A 10556-nucleotide genomic window follows, 5' to 3' on the forward strand; every position below is an offset into this window, starting at 1 on the left:
CTTAATCAGGTAGGGGGCATTTGCTTGGAGCCCTCTTGAGGTGGAGCTTACACCTGTAATCCTAGCTACTCAGGAGACTGGAATGGAAGGATCTTAGTTCAAAGCCAGCTCAGGGAGGAAAATCTGTGAGACTCTTGCCTCCAACAAACCAGCAAAAAGCTGGAAATGGAGCTGTGGATCAAGTGATAGACGGCTAGCCTGGAGCAAAAGAGCTCAGGAACAGTGCCTATGCCCTAAATTCCAGCCACAGGACAAGCACACACATATATACACAAATTGTGGTGCATGCATGTGCATGCACACACACACACACACACACATTGTGATGCTGCCTAGCAGTGAATGTAACATTTGTATTTCATTTTCTCTGCTTCAGTCCTTTGGAGTCATGCTCTAGATATAAGTATACAATGTCTTCTCATCTAAAGCTACTTATTAACAAGAAACACAGAAGGGCTTTCTGCAAAGAATCTTCAAAGGAAATAAGACACTGTCATCGTTTTCAAGGAACTTACTATCTAGATTTCTTCTCATCCATATGTTCATTCATTGGATCATTTAGCATTCAACCTACAAAACACTTATGAAATGCTCGAGTTCGGATCCCCTGAAAGACCTCCAGAGACTAAGACCAATGCAAGCAGCACAAAGGGTGTTTATTTCGAGCTAGCTTGGTCCTCCACGCACTCAGCACTCTGGTGACACTAAGAGGCCCTGAGCCTAGGGCCTCCAGCTGTTTTATACATTCTTTGGGTAAATAAACTTTTTAACCATTTAAAAACACTTTTCCAATTCTTAGTACCTCTCAAGGGGCAGTTTTAGAAATCTAGTCAAATCATTCATTTTTACCACCAGGTTTCCAATGTTCACCTGAAAACAAAAGAGGCAAAAGAAAGGCCTCCATTGGCCTGTCCTACAGAACGGCCTATCTCCATCCTACTCCTCAAAGCTTGATGAACTGTCTTGGTGCTGGCCAATGGACACCCCCTTATGGCTGTCCCACCATGTGGATTCCTTCCAGGGCCTGTGTCACCACGTGGACTGGCTAAGCTGCACCTTTGCCAGATCACCCCTCACTCCTGAGGATAGCCACACAGATCCATCCTAGGTTTTTCCCATCCTTTCCTATTGGTCTCTGACTGAGAAACCCAAGAAGTTTTTTGGTGTTTTTTTTTTAACAGTGATAAACCTTTACATCCAAATTTCTGACACTTAGCCCTGACTTTTTTAATTAAAGAAACATTTTTAACTATAGTTCCTCTTTAAAACAATGCAATAATCCTTTAAAGCATTTGGTAATGCCCAAACTTGATGACCATTTGAATTTAAACTTAAACTCACTCAATTTTACATTATACTAACAGTCTTGAACATATTCACACTCACACATGCACACACACACATTCAAAAGATCTTAAAGCGTGCAAAATAAACATCGGCCATACATTTTCCAGTGGCAAGAGGTATTTTTGCCAATCTTACTCCTGCAACACCCCAATTTTAAGACAAAACTTTTTTTTGAAGATTTATACAGTTTATTAATCCCTCTGTGAAAAATTCACCATCATCGCAGGTCAAGTCATTGCAGGATCTTTATTCCTTTGGCTGTTATCCAATCTCCAGCCCACTTTTTGCCAGCCCCAACATTGGCCTTTGCAGTCCCTCTGACTTTCTTCATTCTGTTTTTGCGTTCTTTTTGCTGTTTCCTTGAGGTCTTTTTCTTTTCATACAGGCCATGTCGTGCAAGTCTGTGTTTGGGCTCGTTTTTTTTTTTGTTTGTTTGTTTGTTTTGTTTTGTTTTGTTTTGCATAATCCAAGGAATCATAAATCATGCCAAAGCCAGTTGTCTTGCCACCACCAAAATGGGTTCTGAATCCAAATACAAAGATGATATCAGGTGTAGTCTTGTACATTTTGGCAAGTTTTTCCCGAATTTCTGTCTTAGGTACTGTTGCCTTTCCAGGGTGAAGGATATTGATAACCATCTGCTTCCTCTGAAGTAGCCGGTTGGTCATGAACTTCCTGGTCCGGATAGTTACTGTGTCATTCATGATGGCGACAGACCTTCAGACAGCCAGGGAGGAAAACAGCAAGACAAAACTTTTAACAAATGATTATTGCATTCTCCAGCCTCATTTTCCAGGTCTTGAGAGTTTTCGCAAAGCATTTTAGCACACCAAATAATTTTCTGCTGAAGTAGGCTGGGTGGGGGTCCCCCAGAGTTCTTTTTGCGGACACTCACACTCTGATTGTGAGCTGTTGCCTGTACATCTTTCCAATGAGCTAAACATAAATCCAGGGGGTAGAGGGAGTCTGTCCCATTTTGTCCGTCACAGTCAGGCGATACAGAAAACAGAGAAGAACAGACCAGTCCTGTAACAATAGAGGCAACTTTTCCTTTTCTGCAACACAATCTTTTCTAGTATCTGATTGCATTTACTTTTACTTTCTTTCCTAATTCGCTACCGGACCTAGTCTCCTCAGTACTCAATCTTGTCCTAGGCCCTTCTGCTTTCAATTTCACTTTCTCTTTTAAATCAAAGTCCAATTAACCATGTCATTCACACAACTCAGAGCATTTGACATAGACCAGATGAACATACAAAAGTGGCAAGAGTAAAAGCAGTTTGACAAATCTGGAGAAGCAATGCTGCTAAGAAAAGGAAGGGAGGAGAATTCTGCTGGGGACCTAAAGAGAAAGAGAAGTTGGAGTCACTCCTGGAAGTCTTCTGTTTGCCACATTCTCAGTTCAGGCCCGATACCTAGGAGGAATTTCTCCCGCCAGTGTGGAGGAGGTTAGACACACGCACACACAGACCACATACAAAACACTTAACATAAACCGAAATTGCAGCGCGGTAGCAAATTGTTCAAAGCACAGGTAATAGGCTATGCACAGAAAAGACTACACATGGATTTCTCCAAAGAAATGCCTGTCTCCAAAAATGCCTGTACCGAGGAACAATTTACTGAAGTCGCAGCGTGTGGCAAATTGTTCAGACACAAGTAACAGACTACGCACAGAGGAACAGACTATGCATGGATCCAAAAAATTGTCTGTCTCCAAAATGTCTGTACCGAGGAACAATTTACCCACATGGGGGTCTGGGGATGTCTCCCACAGATCCCGTTGGCAGCCCTATATCGCGTCTGCAAAGACTCTTTTGCCAACCTCACACACACATCCTGCAGGGCCACAATACACATACACATTGGCAATGCCTTACTCACTTACCGGCTGGATTTTCACGACCCCTTGGTGGGGTGTCTTGGTGGGCTTAGGGGGGTATCCCGGATGAGCCCCCACTGAATGCTTGAGTTCGGATCCCCAAAAGACCTCCAGAGACCAAGACCAATGCAAGCAGCAAAAAGGGCGTTTATTTCGAGCTAGCTCAGTCCTCCGCGCACTCAGTAAACTGGTGACACTAAGAGGCCCTCAGCCTAGGGCCTCCAGGTGTTTTATACATTCTTTGGGGAAGGCAGGGACTTAGCATACATCATAGCATCTTTTAACAAATCAACACACACCGCAGGAAAATTATAAAATAATTCTAAAGCATGTTTGGTGCATTTGGTGGCAGGAAGGAATCTGGAAAGGGTCATTGGTCAGATCAAGGGACTGACACATTTAAAATTGATTGGTTAAGCCATAGGGGTGTAGCAAGGGGGATAAGTGCACAGCTGCAGGGTTTTAGATACTGGAAACCACACCTGGGTGGGAGAGTTCTGATAACTCTAAAACTTGTTTTTCTTCTCTGCCGGTCACTCTTATGGGTGTTTATGGTTTTTCTGAGAACACTCTGTCCCAGGGTGTTTTATGGTCTTTAGAGCTTACAGTAAGGTCAGTCAGGTACAGTATGGGGTCTTAGTACAATATGGAGTTACTCTGGTCCTTCACTCTGGCTCTACACTTACACACAAGGAAATGTGTGAGCTCAAATCGTTAATAAAATGTGGTTCTTCTTTTTTTGTTTGTTTGTTTTTGTTTTTGGCCAGTCCTGGGGCTTGCACTCAGGGCCTGAGCACTGTCCCTGGCTTCCTTTTGCTCAAGGCTAGCACTCTGCCACTTGAGCCACAACGCCACTTCTGGCCATTTTCTGTATATGTGGTGCTGGGGAATCAAACCCAGGGCCTCATGTATATGAGGAGGCACTCTTGCCACTAGGCCATATCCCCAGCCCCTAAAATGTGGTTCTTGTATCAAGAAATTATATGGAATTTTTCTTAGAATTAGAAGTAGCTGACTTAACTAATTCAATGGAATTTCCAAAGATCAATGGCAGCCAGGAAGGAGCTTAAGGAATAATGCACAACATATAATAACCTTACCAAAATAACAAAGAATTTGTCAGTTTTGTGTGTGCATGCATTTCAAGCAAAACAAAAATAGCATTTCAAGAAAACAGAACAAGGAGAAAGATGGTGCCGACAGAATAGGGAGGCACCCCGACTTGCTCCAACTGAATAGCGAGCTGGGAACTCCAACACCCAACACCCCATCAAGAACCCAGCAAAACCGGCAGCCAGAAGCAGTGGAGAAATGCAGGAAAACAAAAAGGAGCAAAACAGAAGAGCCGAAAACCTACACGGAGCCAGAGAATCTCCAGGGCACCCTCCCCCCACCAGCCGACCCTGGCCCAAACAGGGCCAGGCTGGGAAAGGGGAACCCGGTGATCGGCAGACAGGCTGCCTGGAGTGCAGAATCCAGATAGCGGGAGACCCCACGGTTACTAGGAAGGGTGCGGACCAAGACACACACCGGCAGCAACGAGAAGTTCGGGTCCACACCGGGTTCGGACAGAGGAACCCAGCGCGGCAGAAGGAGGGAACCGGGGAAGCCACCACGACACTTCGCCACCCCCTGAGGGACCAACGGCTGCGCAGGACACACACACAACGCAGGATCAGTGAGTCCCCCATTACCCCCTCACCCAACGGGAGACCAGCTAACATAGACTCAAGCCTGACAAAGAAGCTAGATCTCCCTCCCTCCCCTCCCCACCCCGTGGGAACAAAGAACCCCCAAATCAGGAGGGAAGCTCCCTTCGGACGCTGGGAAGTCAGTTTAGCAGGGGAAGGGCGGAGCAGCCCCAAGGCCCCACAGGTTCCTGAACTGGCAGAACCGGCCCCACCCCCTTCCCAACAGGGGCCAGGGGACGGCCGGCAGTGCAAGCCCCACCCGAGGCGCCTGGACCTCGCGGATTCTTACAACTAAAATCACAGGCGCTGGTGGGCAATACCAGCACAGCAGGGACACCTGGACCTGATCACGTCCCTCCCTCCCAGCGGAGGCGAGGTCTGAGGGTGCCAACCCACACCCGGACAGTCAATCCCACTGGGCCCCGCACATACCACCCCCCCCCCACAGACTCGTGGGAGGGCGCAAAGGCAACCCAACAACCCGGGGCTCGCTCTGGGAGGCATACCCCTCTAAAGTGCCTGTTGTAGTGGACGCACAGCCCACAGGAGGGCGGGGCCCCGGCAACAGCGCCGGCTCTGGTAGGCATACCCTGCACTGGTGGGCGGGGCCACAGCAGCAGCACCTGCTGCCGTAGACACGCCTACACAGGAGGGAGGGAAGAGCTACAAACCAATCCTGAGAAGCCATCCACAGATCTCGAGATGCGCAAATCACAAAGAAACATAACACAGTTCATCAAAGGGCAAGCCAACTCGCCAGCTCCAAAAAGCAGCATGACTGAAGAGGAGATGGAGACTAAGAAAGCACATGAGGCCATGTTAACAGGAATGATGGAAAGCGTCAGAAATGAAATCAGAAAACAATTCCAGGAGTTTAGAGCAGAAATCTGGAAGGACACCCAGGAAGCCAAGAAAGAAATGGAAGCAAAAATGGATACAATGCAAGCCTCGTTTAAAGAAATGGAAGCAAAAATGGATACAATGCAAGCCACCTTTAAAGAAAATCTCCACATCCTGAGAATTGAAATGCATGAAAAAATAGATTTAAAATACAACTCTTTAAAGGAAGAAATTTCCATGATCAGAGCTGATATGACAACCATAAATAGCTCTCTGACATCCATAAACTCCACAATTGAAACCCTAACACAAAGAGTGGACCATATGGAATCCAGAATCTCTCACCTGGACGATGAAACAGCTGACAACAACCAGAAAATGACCACACTCCAAGAAAAGGTGAAGCTACAGGGCAGACTAATCCAGGAACTAATGGACAAAGACAAGAGATATAATCTGCGCATAATTGGAATAGAAGAAGGAGCCGAATACCAGAGCAGAGGGCTTAAACATGTTCTCAATAAAGTTATTGCAGAAAACTTCCCCAATCTCACAGGGGACCCCATCCAGGTAACCGAAGCCTATGGCAGGCCAGACCCCAGGAAAGCCTCCCCAAGGCACATAATATTCAAGAATACAGACCTCAAGATTAAAGAGCAAATTCTGAATTCAGCCAAAGCGAAGAAGGAAACTTTCTACAATGGGAAGAGGATTCGAATAACAGCTGACTTATCCACACAAACTTACCAAGCTCGAAGTGAGTGGAAGAACACCATCCAAGTACTTCAGAATAACAATTTGCAACCTCAGATTAAATATCCAACGAAATTGGAGTTCACATTTGAAGGGAAAACCAGATCTTTCCACACCAAAGAGGAGCTAAAGGAGTATGTGAATAAAAAACCAGCCCTACAGCGAATTCTAAGAGGGGAGCCCCACCCAACAGAGATCGTAAAAGACACACAGACAGAATCAGAAAGAAACTTCAATAGCCAAAGTCCAACAGAAAGAACAGCTCACTAAAGACAAGAAGAAAAAAAGAGGAAAAAAAGCCCAACAAGAAAATGGAAGGAGAAAAAAACACCCTTATCCTTGATCTCTTTAAATATAAATGGTTTAAACTCCCCGATAAAGAGGAGCAGACTGGCAGAATGGATTCGCAAACAAAAAGTTGACATCTGCTGTCTACAAGAGACCCACCTTACAGCAAGGGACAAAAACAGGCTTCGAATGAAAGCATGGTGCAAGATCTACCAAGCAAATGCACCCACCAAAACAGCAGGTGTAGCCATTCTGATCACAGACAAGCTGGACTTCTCATTAAAGTCAACTCAAAAAGACAAAGAAGGACACTACATATTAATACAAGGAAAAATCCAGAATCAAGACATCACTGTGATAAATGTATACTCACCGAACAAAAGAGGCCCTACATATGTCAAGCAAATTCTCACAGAATTACAGAACAAGATAGACACAAACACAATCATAGTGGGTGACTTTATTACCCCTCTCTCCCCAAGAGACAGATCCAACACCCAGAGGATTAGTAAGGAAGCTGAGGACCGAAATAACACCATTTCCCAAATGGATGTAACAGACCTATATAGAACCTTCCACCCTACAGAGACCCAACACACCTTCTTTTCAGCAGCCCATGGATCATATTCCAAAATAGACCACGTCATAGCCCACACAAAGAACCTCAGCAAATACAAAGTATTGACATCATCCCATGTATTATATCTGATCACAGTGGATTAAAGGTCACCCTTAACAACAAAGGATACCACAGAGGCTATACACACTCTTGGAGGCTAAACCCCACGCTGCTAACCAACACTTGGGCCACAGACCAAATTAAAGATGAAATCAACGAATTCATAAGCCACAATGACAATGAAAACACATCACAAAGAAACCTATGGGACACAGCTAAGGCAGTACTGAGGGGCAAGATCATTGCACTCAGCACCCACATTAAAAGAATGGAAGCAGAGCAGATGAATAACCTCACGATGAAACTAAAACAACTGGAGAAACAAGAAATGACAGAATCTAAAACGACTAGGAGGGGAGAGATCACAAAGATTAAAGAAGAGATAAATCTGATTGAAAATAGAAAGACCATTCAACAAATAAATAAGACTAAAAGCTGGTTCTTTGAGAAAATAAACAAAATTGACAGACCCCTTGCAAGACTTACAAAATAAAGAAGAGAAGAGACTCATATACCTAAAATCAAGGACTCCACTGAAAAAATTACAACAAGTACACATGATATTCAAACAATCATAAGGAGCTATTTCCAAAACCTCTACTCAGCAAAAAACAATAATTTTACAGAAATGGATCAATTCTTAGAGAAGTACAAACTGCCCAAACTGAACCAAGAAGAAATAAATCAACTAAATAAACCAATAACTTACGGTGAGATACAGGAGGTTATCAAGAACCTCCCTACTAAGAAAAGCCCAGGCCCAGATGGATTCATCAATGAATTCTACAAAACCTTTAGTGAGGAGCTAATACCAATACTCCTCAAACTCTTCCGCGAAATAGAAACAGAGGGAGAAATCCCAAACTCATTCTACGAAGCTAATATCATACTCATTCCCAAACCAGGCAAAGACCCAACAAAAAAAGAGAACTACAGACCAATATCACTAATGAACACAGACGCAAAGCTCCTCAATAAAATATTAGCTAACAGGATCCAGAAACTGATCAAGAAAATCATACATCATGACCAAGTAGGCTTCATCCCTCAGTCACAAGGATGGTTCAACATCCGTAAATCAATCAACGTAATTCACCACATAAACAGATCTAAAATTAAGAATTCATTGTTATCTCAGTCGATGCCCAAAAAGCCTTTGACAAAATACAACATCTATACCTATTAAAAGCTGTGGAGAGAACAGGAATAGATGGAACATTCCTCAAAACAATAAAAGCCATATACAACAGACCAACTGCTAATATCATATTAAATGGAAAGAAACTTAAATCATTCCCCCTAAACTCAGGAACAAGACAAGGATGCCCACTCTCCCCACTTCTGTTCAACATAGTGCTGGAATCCCTAGCCATAGCAATAAGGCAAGAGGAGGACATCAAAGGGATCCACATCGGCAAGGAAGAAATCAAGTTATCCCTATTCACAGACGACATGATCTTATATCTGAAGGACCCAAAAACCTCAGTACCCAAACTCCTACACCTAATAAACCAATTTGGCAAAGTAGCAGGATACAAAATCAATCCACAAAAGTCAGCAGCTTTTCTGTACACCAGCAATATACAAACAGAAAAGGAAATTATGGAAACAATTCCATTTACAGTAGCCAAAAAAAGAATAAAGTACCAAGGGATCAACTTAACCAAGGACGTGACGGACCTATTTAATGAAAACTACAAAAATCTAATAAGGGAAATCAAAGAAGACACAAGGAGATGGAAAGACCTCCCATGCTCATGGGTAGGCAGAATCAATATAGTGAAAATGGCCATATTGCCCAAATTATTATACAAATTCAATGCAATACCTATCAAAATACCAGCCACATTCTTCACTGAAATAGAGAAACCAATCCATAAATTCATATGGAACAGCAAAAAACCTAGAATAGCCAAAGCAATTCTAGGCAAAAAAAAGCAGTGCAGGAGGTATCACAATACCAGACTTCAAGCTCTACTACAAGGCCATCATAACAAAAACAGCATGGTATTGGTACAAAAACAGATCGGAAGACCAATGGATTAGCACTGAAGACCCAGAAATAAAACCGCACTCTTACAGCCAACTGATATTTGACAAAGGAGCTAAAGACATACAATGGAATAAACATAGCCTCTTCAATTACTGGTGCTGGGAGAACTGGGCAGCCATATGCAGAAAACTCAAAGTAGACCCAAGCCTATCACCATGCACCAAGATCAACTCAAAATGGATCAAGGACCTCAATATCAGACATGAATCCTTGAAACTACTGAAGGACAGAGTAGGAAAGACGCTAGAACTTATAGGGACAGGTAGGAACTTCCTGAATAGAGTCCCAGGGGCACAACAAATAGGGGAAAGACTCGACAAATGGGACTACTACAAATTAAAAAGTTTCTGCACAGCTAAGGACATAGCCACCAAAATAGAAAGACAGCCAACGATATGGGAAAGGATATTTACCAGCACAGCAACAGACAAAGGCCTAATATCTGTCATCTACAGAGAACTCAAAAAACTAAGCCCCTCCAAGCCCAATAAACCTATTAGGAAATGGGCAAAAGAGCTAAAGAGAGACTTCACAAGAGAAGATATAAAAATGGCAAAGAAACACATGAGGAAATGCTCAACATCCCTGCTAGTAAAGGAAATGCAAATAAAAACAACCCTGAGATACCACCTCACCCCAGTTAGAATGGCCTATACTCTGAACTCAGGCAACAACAAATGCTGGAGGGGGTGCGGGGAAAGAGGAACCCTTCTCCATTGTTGGCGGGAGTGCAAATTAGTACAATCACTTTGGAGAACAGTATGGAGGTTTCTCAAAAAGCTCAATATAGACCTACCCTATGACCCAGCCATACCACTCCTAGGCATCTATCCTAAACAGCAAAATCTAAGATATCAAAAATACATTTGTACTTCCATGTTTATCGCGGCACAATTCACAATAGCCAAAATATGGAAACAACCCAGATGCCCCTCCACAGACGAATGGTACTTATACACAATGGAATACTACATAGCGATTAGGAATGGTGAAATATTGTTATTCGCAGGGAAATGGTCAGAA

General features: G+C 43.6%; 1 long non-coding RNA gene across 1 annotated transcript; it reads right to left on the reverse strand.

The window, feature by feature from the left end:
* Nucleotides 1-1713: 1713 nt before the first annotated feature.
* Nucleotides 1714-2094, reverse strand: LOC125364609. Its single transcript, XR_007213541.1, has 2 exons — nt 1983-2094; nt 1714-1869 (listed from the first exon to the last, which is right to left on the reverse strand). It is a non-coding gene; the product is annotated as an uncharacterized LOC125364609 (long non-coding RNA).
* Nucleotides 2095-10556: the final 8462 nt, after the last annotated feature.

The sequence above is a fragment of the Perognathus longimembris genome, chromosome 16 (assembly GCF_023159225.1).
Source record: "Perognathus longimembris pacificus isolate PPM17 chromosome 16, ASM2315922v1, whole genome shotgun sequence".
In the NCBI taxonomy this organism is placed as follows: Eukaryota; Metazoa; Chordata; class Mammalia; order Rodentia; family Heteromyidae; genus Perognathus; species Perognathus longimembris.